Source organism: Lutra lutra, chromosome 5 (genome assembly GCF_902655055.1).
Source record: "Lutra lutra chromosome 5, mLutLut1.2, whole genome shotgun sequence".
Taxonomy (NCBI): Eukaryota; Metazoa; Chordata; class Mammalia; order Carnivora; family Mustelidae; genus Lutra; species Lutra lutra.
The window spans coordinates 46,741,803-46,754,564 of record NC_062282.1 but is presented as its reverse complement, the minus strand read 5'-3'; the positions used below and the strand labels follow the sequence as shown (position 1 = coordinate 46,754,564).

The 12,762-nt window shown below is 42.8% G+C and overlaps 1 protein-coding gene across 2 annotated transcripts in view; it reads left to right on the top strand.

Annotated features, from left to right (window-relative positions):
- Positions 1-5,624: 5,624 nt before the first annotated feature.
- Positions 5,625-12,762, top strand: part of FAXDC2 (fatty acid hydroxylase domain containing 2) — a 33,436-nt gene continuing 26,298 nt past the window's right edge. Inside the window, exon 1 of one of the 2 annotated variants that reach the window (XM_047731633.1) lies at positions 5,625-5,833. The gene's annotated coding sequence lies outside the window, so the exon portion shown is untranslated. The remainder of the gene's footprint in view (positions 5,834-12,762) is intronic. The other variant, XM_047731631.1, reaches the window with a different exon arrangement.

The following is a 12,762-nucleotide window of genomic DNA, read 5'->3' as shown; positions in this document are numbered from 1 at the left end:
CACAGCTGTCTATCCTCTCCCGCTAGAGCGCCACGCTGTCTGCGACAGGTGCGGGTCGGCCCAAAGCAGGGGTCCCTCATACCCTAGGTGCCTTCCCTTGAAGGGGGGCTGTTGGTAGCTGGATAGCAAATATCCAAGCTACTGGACCTTCTTGTTTTTTTGTTTTGTTTTGTTTTGTTTTTTATTTGACAGAAGTCACAAGTAGGCAGAGAGGCAGGCAGAGAGAGAGGGAGGAAGCAGGCTCCCCGCTTGAGCAGAGAGCCCGATGTGGGGCTCGATCCCAGGACCCTGAGATCATGACCTGAGCTGAAGGCAGAGGTTTTAACCCACTGAGCCACCCAGGCACCCTGGACCTTCTTGTTTTTAAACGTTTCCTCCTAAGGGGATTTTGAAAAATCCTGCTTCCATTTCCAAGTCCGGAGGGAGAGCAGGCCTTCAGTGGCAATTTCACGGGATTCCCAATACTTATTCTCTGGGGAGATGAACTCCCACCTCCCCTCCCCAGAGTAGAGCATCAGGTGCAGTTTCTGAACCCCACTCTCCTCCCCTCCAGTGTCTGTCTGGTGTGGTTTTGGAAAGCAGGTGAGATTGGGGGTGGGGGGGTGGAGTCCGGAGCCCAGGACCAAGAAATAATTCTTGAGACGTCTTTCGTGGGTGCAAAATGCTGGTTTATTTAAAACACAGGGACAAATTGCTCAAACAGAGCTGCTGCACTGGCGTTATGAGGGGTGGCTGATTATATACTATGGGGTTGGGGGAGTAAGGAACAGGAAGGTTTCAAAAAATTTTCTGAAGGAGGCCATGCCATTGTCAAGTTAAGGTTGTTTTCTCCTGTAGCAAGGCATTAACATTAAGATAGTTGGGAGATTCCCGGAAGAATGTCACACAATTCCCACCTCCAAGTCGGGTTGTAGGGGAGGTATCAGCCTTAGCTTTGTCCTCAGCCAGCCTTCAGCTCCCGCATCGAGTCTGCTTATCTGTAACACAGGGATGTAACTATCTCATAAGGTTGTTGCTGTATTAATAAATGGAAAAATCACACCGCACTGAGCATGTCAGTCTACTCAATAAACAATTGTTTCTGGCCTGTCTCTGTTGCTATCCCGAAGATCCTCGTTGTTTATTAGCTTTGGTGCAGGCTCAACAATCAGTCCATTGAGCAATACAGGCATGAAGAAAGCAGACAAAACACTCCCACACCCCACCCATCTCGTGGGTTTCTAGTGTCCTTTCATCCGCTTGTAATTAGATTCTAAAGAGGGCAGCCCTATGGGGAGCTAGTCACATGAAGAGCAGCCTCCACAATCCTTTCTTGGACTTTTGTTTCTTCCTGCAGCACTGGGACTGGTGTGCATGGAAACAGTCAAACAGGAAACACAGCATCTCCATGTCCCCAAACCCACCCCCCACCCCCACCCCCCACTGCCCTCTACCCAGAACTGGGTGTTCATTTCTCAGGTTATTGAAGAGAAATGAAAAACACACAGATGGCTTGTACTTCAGGAGGCATTGGAGTGTTTGTTGGAAACAGTTGGGGTTCATGCTGTACTTAACGCTACTGCAAAATTAGAACAATTGTATAAATCACTATTTCTCAAAGGGAGGGAGGCCCCAAACAAATGAGAGGGTAGTTGGAGAAGAAAATATCCGGTAATATAATTTACTGTTTGGGGAGAAAAATAACCTATTGTTTTTGGTCTACAAACTATAAAAAGTCTTGAACAAATCTTCTCAGCTAGGAGAGTAGAAAGGCTAAATGAACTGAAACACTGGTTGTGAAATGGTTCTCCTTAAGAAGCAGACAGGGGGAAATCCTTGGCCAGACAAGCCTTTCTGTTATTCTGAAATCTAAATACCAAATCTAATGGGATGCATTTCTTAAAGTATGTGTAGGAAGATAAAATTTTGTTTTATTTTTAAGATTTTTCATTTATTTGACAGAGATCACAAGTAGGCAGAGAGGCAGGCAGAGAGAGGCGGAAAGCAGTCTCCCCACTGAGTGGAGAGCCCAATGCGGGGCTTGATCTCAGGACCCTGAGATCATGACCTGAACCAAAGGTAGAGGCTTAACCCACTGAGCCACCTAGGTGCCCTAAAATTTTAAAAATATAGTTGACCCTTGAACAATGCAGGGGTTAGGGTATAACTTTTGACCCCCCCAAAACTTATACATGGATTTTTACCATATGGCACAGTACTACAAATGCATTTTCTCCTTATGAGTTTAACATTTTTTTTCTAGCTTACTTTATTGTAAGAGTACAGTATGAAAATGGAAAAGAAGGTAAATGCCTCCAGGTTTCGTTCCAATATATTCACCCTCTGAGCTCAAGTCTCAGAAACAATTTTACCAATTAGAGTGCTGATAATACCTAGATGTCTGTCAATTGATTCCATTGTTAAAAGCCACCAACACGGGGCGCCTGGGTGGCTCAGTGGGTTGGGCCGCTGCCTTCGGCTCAGGTCATGATCTCGGGGTCCTGGGATCGAGCCCCGCATCGGGCTCTCTGCTCTCTTGGGGAGCCTGCTTCCTCTTCTCTCTCTGCCTGCCTCTCTGCCTGCTTGTGATCTCTCTGTCAAATAAAAAATAAATAAATAAAATTTTAAAAAAAAAAGCCACCAACACAAACCACATTTAGCCAAGGTCTGACACTTTGTATAATGCCTTTTATCAGATAATACATTTACCTTTAAATTCAAATAAAGAATGCCTCCAGCTAGTTTTTTTTCCTTGGTACAGATGGAGTTAACTTCCTGCTTTTGAGGTGTGTTGTCCTTGCTTTGTTTACATAATAGAAAACCCTTCTTCTGACTCTTGGAAATCATCAAGATCATCAGACTTCCCCTAAATATAAAGCAAATGTCATGTTTCTTGACTAAGCATTTGAGTATTGTTTCAATTTTTTTATTTCAACCTGAAAAAAAAAAACCTCTGTTTTTTGATGATATCAGAGTTCTTTCTTCTCTGGATATGGACATCAAACCTATTTTATTCATATCTCATTTTATTTTTTCCTGGATTTTCTTTCCCCCTCAGAGTCTACTAACATAACAAAATTAACCCTAACCTTTAAATATCCAAATCTATGAGGGTCCATAAAGATGTTCTAACTAATATATTCCCCCAATTTAACAGAAAGTAACTTAAGTCACCCAGCACCCAGAGACAGGACCGAGATTTGAGTCCTCTGATTTCCCAGTCCAGTATGAGATTAGGTGTTCATCCAGTGGGCAATAGTTATGGTCCATTTGCGATGTGCTGTGTCCTTCGTTGATGCTGGAGAATGCTCTAGAAGCAGATGAGGCTCCTAACCTCATAAAGCTTAATATTTGGTGCCAGGGACTGACAGTAAAACAAGTAAACAAGCATTCAAGTAGGAAATAAAAGGATGATGAGAACTGGTGAAAGCTATGATGAGAGAAACTAATGAGGTAAAGTGACAGAATAATTGGATTGAGGGAAGATAGGGGAAACTACTGAGGGGTCAAAGAAGGACAGACTCAGAGAGAAACCAAGATCATATAGTTGGTGGGTGGTGGTTTGAACCCAGACCCACTTTCTTCCAGGATCTCTGGACCTCTCCTCAAGAGCACTTCCTTTAAAGGAGAGCACCCAGGAGGAGGATGTTTTAGGCAACCTGGAGATAACAAGAAAGCCCAGCAATTCCTCAAAGATAGGATGGAGAGAAAACCCAGGAGGACCAGAGAGAACATCTCATTTATGCAGGCCCTGCTGAGGACCTACCATGTGCCAGAGTTATGTCATGGAAATACATAAAGCTCCCACTTGAAATGATTATAGAAAAAAAGTGCCTGCTACTCTAGGGAAGCATTGATCACATTAGCTAAAAAAAACTTTAGAAAGAAAAGAACCAAAGGTAGATTAGTGGACAGGAACAGGAAGGAAAATCTGGATGGAAAGTCTATGAGCAGTGACACAGAGGTAGGGATAACAGAAAGTAGAAAAAAAATTTTTTTGCACATAGTAAGTGATCGGTAAATGTTTGCGCGTGACAGTGATGTGCAGAACATTAGAAAATAGGAAGTAGTGGGGAATAATGTTATATGAAAGGAACTAGATTAAAACGGGCACTGGATCAGGTAGCAAGGTTTGAGCAGTGCAGGAGACAGGCTTGGCCTTGGGGGAATATATACATTATATAAATATCTGGAATATTGAAAAAAAAAATACTGTTACCTCCAAAAGGAGAGAGGAAAGAAAACATAAGCAAGTTGTACAAAATGTAATTAATTTGGGATCAGGCATTGCATGTTACCTGAGCCCTTGCGTTGTGCCAGGAATTAGGTGAGGAAAGGAAACTAATACATGATCCTTTTTTTGCCAGATAATGACACATCTAGGTAATGGGACAGCATGCAGTCATTAAAAAGAATGTGGTAGCTCTGAAAGGAACTACCGGGAACAATTTCCATGTTTGTGTGCTAAGTGAAAATAGGAAGGAGCAGAAGAAGCATATATGGTGTGCTGTTTCTAAGGAAGCTGGGGAGATATGCATGCTTGTGTTTACACTGACAAGCTGGGTATACAAACACTGCTCAAGGTAGGGGTGTCTCAGGAGAATTAGGGGACTGGGGAAGAGTGAAAAAAGACTTTTTACTATATACTCTTTTATCTTTTTGTATTTTATATCAGCTGCACATAATACCTCTCCAAAAATAATATTTAGAAAATTACAAATAAAACTCAGCTCTTTTTCAAAGGTGTTTACCATTTCATGTTACGGATCCTCTATCCTAACGTTACCTGTTTCAGTTAACAAGCCCACTTAACCTCCACAGGTGTACCTTCCCTGCACCTAGATTCACTAATATAGTTGATGCATCTTTCCTCCTTTGCCTGCCCTCAGCAGCAACAGAAGTAATAAAAAAAGAGAAAATGAGATTCTCTGGTCCATGTAACCTTTTTATCTACTTGGACTGCCCATGACAGTATCTGATACCTGAATCTATCTTTTTTGCTGTTGTTGTTGTTTCTATTTTATTTTATTTCTTTTAAAGATTTTATTTGACAGACAGAGATCACAAGTAGGCAGAGAGAGAGAGAGAGGAGGAAGCAGGCTCCCCACTAAGCAGAGAGCCTGATGTGGGCCTCAATCCTAGGACCCTGGGATCATGACCTGAGCGGAAGGCAGAGGCCTTAACCCACTGAGCCACCCAGATGCCTCCTTTCTTTCTATTTTAAATTAATCTCCTTGCCCAGATCTTTTATTCTTTATTTGCTTATTTATTTAATCTTTGTCCACTTTACTTATTTATTTATTTATTTAAAAGTAATCTCTTTGCCCTAGGTGGGGCTTGAACTCAGGATTCAGAGATCTATAATTTCAGGCTCCAGGTGCTCCAATTTTTAAAATTTATTTTATTTACTTATTTATTTTTGATAGCCACATCTTTTAATGCACCTGCCTCCTTGAGACAGCAACATTTTCTTAAGCTGAGGAAGATGAAGGACGTTTTTAAGAAGAAGATTTTAAAAAGCTCGAAGTTTGGCCAAAGGCGCTCCTTCAAGCTCCTGCTTAAGTGTGCATTTCCTCTAGGCTTTAAGGAGATGTCCTTTGGCCAGAAGGGCTGTTTTTTTGTCTCCAGTCTACGCAGACCCAAACTTTTTCTCTCATCACGTGCCTGGCCCGAGCCAGTCGGCTGCTCCGTAACTCGATCACTGTGACTGGCCTCCCCGAGCCACCGAGGAGCCGCGAGGGTGGGGAGCCGCGCAGTGACAGCAGCCGCCTAGGTAGGGGCCGGGTAGAAGGGGAGGCGAGCGTGGGCTGTGGACCGGGACCTCGGAGGAGCTGGGACACCGGCCCCTGCAGAGGTGAGCGGGAACTGCCGGGGAGGGAGCTGTTCGCCACCGTCTGGGCGCTTCCGAGTTCCCTTAAAGAAAGATAAAGCGCGTTCTTCTCCCCTCTGCTCCCTCTCTGTCCTCCCCCATGTACAAAACAGGTGAGATTTGCCTCTGATCGTTGATCTGGGCAGTCTTCTTGCTGCCCAGAGCCCCCAACAAGGCCCTTGCTGATGTCTGCAGACTCTGCCTTTGTGCCATCCCCTCCTCTGTCCTCTTGTCCGGCTAGCACCTGAGAGTCTGTCCTGTCAGATGGGCAGGGTTTGGCTTCACAACCCTGTGTATAAAGGGCAAACTCTCAAGTCAGAACTCCAAAGAGGAAAAGCCAACTGCAAGTCTGTTGGGGAAGCCACAAACTGCTTCTCTGACCTGTCCGATCACCTGGAAGGCACATAGCCAATTTTAACGGTCTTAAAACAAGATCAAGGTGTGAGCTAGAGATGGGCAACCGTGTCTAAGCTGTCTTGTTGCCACATACAAAGATGTATCAGTGGTTTCAAAATTACTGGCCGTTCCGTAGTTCCCGGGAAGGACTCCCACAAAGCTTCCTGGGTGAGAGGATGCAGTCTGTGTGCAGCGTCGATTGGGATGAACAATAAGGCTGGTAGTTTCCAGGGGCTCATACGGGCCCTTTGGGGCTTCAGGCAAGCAAGACAGGATACAGACTGCGGTTTGCTTCAGTTCCATGTGCAGTTCCAACCACATCTCTTATGTTGAGAGATCATAATTCTGAAATCAATTTGATAAAATGGAAAAGCTCTGAACTTCAGCCTCTGGCCATGGAAAGAAAAGGCCTTAGTCCCAGGAAAAGGTGCTGATAGCTTGAAAGCAAATATTGGACACCTTCTGAGGGCAAAATACAGTGCTTTTTTTTTTTTTTTTAAGATTTTGTTTATTTATTTGACAAACAGAGATCACAAGTAGGCAGAGAGAGAGAGGAGGAAGCAGGCTCCCCCCTAAGCAGAGAGCCCAATGCGGGGCTCGATCCCAAGACCCGGAGGAGATCATGACCTGAGCTGAAGGCACAGGCTTTAACCCACTGAGCCACCCAGGCAGCACAACACAGTGGTTTTTATTCAGTTCTCCTTCTTTCCTTTATTCAACAGATACTGAGTGTCTGCCACATGGCAGGTTTGTGGACCTCACAGTAAACAAATAGGCAGGCTCGTTTTCACAGGCACGCTATCAGGCGGGACAGACCGTTCTTAAACGATACACATGCCCTGTAGAAAAGGCAGGGAAGGGAACCTCGGTAGAACAATCCTGAGTCTTTTGGCTCGGAGTCTCATCTTTCTTTCGGGCATTTCGTCTTCTGGGGTGAGAATCTTTTCATCTACAAAAGCCTCACTTGTGTGCAGACCTTGGTCACAGCAGCTCCTCAAATCTTCCTCACCACAGGCTTTAAGCTGGGCAACTACATTTCCGGTCAGTGTCCTCACCCCTAGAAACGGCCCGCTCAGCTTTTTCCAAGAGGATGAACAGCCTGAGAGCAGAGGCTGAGGTGGCGGGAGTTCTTGCCCTCCCGTTGGTCGCTCTCTCCCAATGTCATTTCCCACTTACGAGAGAGAATTTGTGCTCTTCCAAACACACACTCGGTGCCCAGCGAAGTCTCAGGAAGCCTGGATTTTCCCAGAAACTGTGGAGTTTGGAGTAGGTCAGTTCTGCTCATTGAGGCTAAGCTTTGCTTATAAAATAGAAGCGGTGGATTAGACAATCAACGAGGTTTCATTTGTCCTTTTTTCTCCTTTGAAAGTAAATAATTCTAATAATTTCACAGTATGTTTACAAAGAAACAGTACATAGTCATGTAAAGATGGTATATCTTACACCTATAAAATGGGAACCCTCATCAACCATGCAGAATATTCAGGGACCTAGAATCTGAGAGAGGAACCACCTGGGTGACTCAGTCTGTTAGGCATCTGCCTGTGGCTTAGGTCATGATCCCAGGGTCCTGGGGTAGAGTTCCGCATGGCTCCCTGCTCAGCGGGGACCCTTTTTCTCCCTTTGCCAGCCTCCCCCTGCTTGTGCGCTCTCCCTCTCTCTCTCTCTCTCTCTCTGACAAATAAATAAAAGCTTTTTAAAAAAAATCTGAAAGTGTCAGGCTGCAGAAAAAACTTAAAGTCTCTACCCCCCACCCTCACCCCATTCCTCTGTTCTGTCTCTTGTCTGTATTCAGATTCTCAAGGTCATGAACATCAGCTTTAGCCTCACTGTATCATTTTCCTAGACCGAGAATTCTGTAATAAATAGCTTGTATAGTCAGAATCAAAAGAACCATACTTAAAAAGTATCTAGTTTGGATAATCTGCTTTCAAAAGAACCATACTTAAAATGTATCTAATTTGGATTATCTCACAATATGTATCAAATTCCCTTTAAAGGGGAATCAGTTCATTGTTACGAAGTATTAGAATATTTTTCTTTGGTGACTTTCTTTCTTTCTCTTCCCTAAATGCATTTCCATCCTATGCAATTTCATATTCTCCTCCTACATACTTTCTCACTTGAAAAATCAAAGCTATACAGTATTACTTTATTAAATAGGGCAAGAAGCATCTCCTATTCATCTTTGTATCTATCCCCTATGGCTACCTTTGTATCCTTCATACAGTAAAGGTTTCTTGAAAGAATTATTACTATTTTAGAGAAAACATGTTCTGTTTTCCCTCTGGTATTAAAACACAGGCACGCGGGCTCACAGTAGCTAATCCATTATTCATGGCTGATAGAGGCTGATCTCATTCCTTTGTGTTCCTTTACAACCCTGATGCCCACCCTGCATGTACAACATCAGCACATTCTACACTTTTTGCAGACTCAGTTGGTATAATAAGCACTGAAATCAAGTTCTGCCACTAAATATCCATGTAATTTGAAGCTGAACACTATGCCCCCATGTCTTCCAGTGGAAAACAGTAGTATCTGACTTGAAGGGCTCTGAGATCACGTCTAGTTGTTAGATGGGAGACTTTAGAAAGGTAAAGGAAAAGGTCAGAGAGAGAAAGCACAATAAAAATGGAGTGATTATAGCACCTGAACATATTAAATATTAATAATTGTCATTGGCTTTATTTGCCAAAATCTCTAACTTGAGCATTCCTACTGGCAGTCAATGTTAAGGAACTTCTGTGGTTGAAGACACATCTGCCTACCATGTTTGGGGACTTTCCTAGAACCTTCCCACAGACTCTGTCCACTTAAAACTGAAAACACATCTGCCAGCAGGTAGAGAGGCACAGAAAACAAGCTGCTTTGGCATAAAATATTCAGCAGAATATAGGGTTGTGCAGCTTAGAGGAGTCAGTCACCTATGTAAATATCTTGGGAGATAGTATGTGGGCGTATTAGCTTAGCCAAAGAACACATATTCAGAAATGTTTCTTTGCCTCCACTGAGATCAGATGTGGACAGAAATATGTTGGGACTCCTGCAGCCAAAGAGGCCTTCCCAGCACCAGAAGATAAACAGTCACCTTTCCTTTGGCCAGAAGGTTTACCCAGAGCCGAGGGTTCCCAGGAAGAAGTTAGATATTGGCCTCTCATCACTCAGTCCGGTGGCACTCAGTTTCCATCTCATGGACACAGTGGGCATCAGCACTCTGCCTTTGTTTTTTGTTTGGTTGGTTTTTTTTTTTTTTTAAGACTGTATTTATTTATTTGAGAAAGAGAGAGTATGCACATGAGTGGAGAGAGGAGTAGAGGGAGAGGGAGAAGCAGACTCTGCTGAGCAGGGAGCCTGATGAAGGGCTCGATCCCAAGACCCTAGGATCATGACCTGAGCGGGAGGCAGACACTTATCCCACTGGGCCACCCAGGTGCCCCAGGACTCTCTCTGCCTTTGGAATCAAGCAGAGTTGCCTCCTTCCAGGGTCAAGCTCTCATGGTACAGACAGTCATCCTCATCTCTCTTAGTTCTTGTTTTTAATTTTAATATCTGCTTCTGTTTATTTATACTTTAGACCCAGTCTCCATCTCAAAAGAGTTTGAAATAGCTTCCAATAAAGGATATATATAATAGAACAGCTGCAAATAGGTAAAAACTGGTAAGAAACCATCCGGCACAAATAAATACCTTTCGTACTGTTCTGAATTGTGATCTGTAGAAAAAAGAACCAGAAGCTTTACTGCTATTGCTCTTCTTTGGGACCATGTAAAGTTGTTAACCTTTCTCCTGATCCCCTCTGCCTCCCCCTCCCTGTCACCGCAAAAAAAGGAGAAGAAGAAACAAAGCACTGTTTTTTTTTTTTAATGTTATGTTAGTCACCATACAGTATATTAGTTTTTGACGTAGTGTTCTATGATTCATTGTTTGCGTACAACACCCAGTGCTCATTGCAATACATGCCCTCCTTAATACCCACTGGGACTCCCATCCCCCACCCCCTTCCCCTCTGAAACCCTCAGTTTGTTTCCTAGAGTCCACAGTCTCTCATGGTTTGTCTCCCGCTCTGATTTCCTCCCCGCCTTCATTTTTCCCTTCCTTCTCCTAATATCCTCTATGCTATTCCTTATGTTCCACATAGAAGTGAAACCCTATAATTATCTTTCTCTGCTTGACTCCATCAGAGTTACCTTTAATAATCTAATGAAAGCTGTGGACCTTTCTATCCTGAAGAATGAATATGGAAAAAAATTGGCCTATACTTTCAGGGGAAACAGACTTCTCAAAGGAATTGAAATTAATCTGATTTTTGAGAAAGGGAAAGCTAATTAAAGAGAGAGCTAATTACTCCACAAATCTTCAATAAAATGTTTCCAACAAATGGGCATTGAATTTATTTTAAAAACTTTTAACAGTTCTGTAATTTTCTGAATAGGTAAAAACATACTCATGGTACCAAATTTGAAAGGCAGGAAACAGCATATAGTAAAAAGATAGCCTTCCTTCTACCCTGTCCCCCAGTGGCCCGGTTCACCTCACCAAAAGCCACCATTGTAAACAGTTTCTTAGATACTCTTCCAGCAGTAGTCTAATATTCTATGTATTATCCTATGCACACTTAAACAGGACACACACACACACAAATATTCCATGCATTGTTTTTTTTTCCCACTTAATACTTCTGGAGAGTACACACAAAGTTGCCTTATTCCTTTACTGGATGAAAATTGTTTCACCATTGGATGCAATATAATTTACTTAACCAGCAGCTATTGATGGACATTTAACTTGTTTCTAATCTTTAGCCATTAAAAACTGTCACATTGAACATCTTTATACATACATCATTTTTTATATAGGACTGTATAATAAAAAAAAAAATCCCCCAAAGTGTATTTGAGCATTAAATTTAACTCTGAGCTTAATCGGCAGCCGAAGCAAAAAGGCACACGTGGAGGGACCAAAGTGGATTGCCTCAGTTTTGTTTTGCATGTTACAAAAAAGCATACTACGTCTTCCAAAGAGGAGAACTGTGCACTAATTTCTATGTAGAATTTAGCATCTCTATATTCATACAAAGTACATGGCTTCCTTTGGAGAATGAAATAATGGAGTAGGGAATACTTTCAGTGGCAGTAGTGATATTCATGTTCATACATCTATCTTGATTTTTTAATTTTTTTTAAGGTTTTATTTATTTGAGAGAAAGAGTGTGAGCGAGAGAGAGCATGAGCAGAGGGGAGAGAGAGGGAGAAACAGGCTCCCGCTGAGCAAGGAAACCGATGCAGGGCTCAGTCCCAGGACCCTGGGATCAAGACCTGAGCTAAAGGCAGATGCCGAACCGACTGAGCCACCCAGGTGCTCCTATTTTTTTTTAAGTTTTTATTTAAATTCCATTCAATTAAAACAAAAAACAAACAAGTTCCAGTTAGTTAACATACAGGGTGATATTATGTCAGGCGTACTGTGTACTGACTCAGCACGTCATACAACACGTGCCCTCCTTCATGCCATCACCTGTTGCACCCGTGCCACACCTCCTCCACACAGCTCATTCTTGATAGCTAAGGGTCTGTTTCTTGGTTTACCCGCCCTCTCTTTTTTTTCTCCCTGTGTTCATTTGTTTTGTTTTTTACATTCCACATACTAGTGAAATCATATGGTATTTGTCTTTCTCTGATTTACTTCACGTAGCATTATACTCTCTAGCTCCATCCACGTTGTTGCAAATCACAAGATTTCACTCTTTTTGATGGCTAAATAATATTCCACTGTGTACACATATGTGTGTGTACATACGTGGGTATATATATATAGTTTATCTATTCCATATATATATTCCGTACATACACACACACCCCCACATCTTTATCCATTCATTAATCGATAGATGCTTGGGCTGTTTCCATAATTTGGCTGTTGGAAATAGCGCTGCTATAACCATCGGGGTACATGTATCCCTTTGAATTAGTGTTTTTGTGTTCTTTGGGTAAATACCTAGTAGTGTGATTTGCTGGATCATAGAGTAGTTCTATTTTTAACTTCTTTTCTTTTTTTAAAGATTTTATTTGTTTATTTGAGAGAGAGAACAAGCAATGGGGAGGGCCAGAGGTGGGGAGAGAGAGAGAATAGCAGACTCCCTACTGAGAGCAGAAAGCCGGATCCGGGGCTCAATCCCAGGACCCGGAGATCATGATCTAATCCAAAGGTAGACGCTTAACTGACTGAGCCCCCCAGACACCCCTATTTTTAACTTTTTGAGGAACCTCCATACTGTTCCCCACAGTTGATGCACCAGTTTGTGTTCCCACCAACAGTGCAAGAGAGCTCCCCTTTGACCACATCCCTGCCAACACCTGTTGTTTCTTGTACTGTTGATTTTAGCCGTTCTGACAGGTGTGAGGTGATCTCTCAATGTAGTTTTGACTTGCATTTCCCTGATAATGAATGATGTTGAGCGTCTTTTCATGTGTCTGTTGGCCACCTGGATGTCTTCTTTGGAGAAGTGTCTATCCATG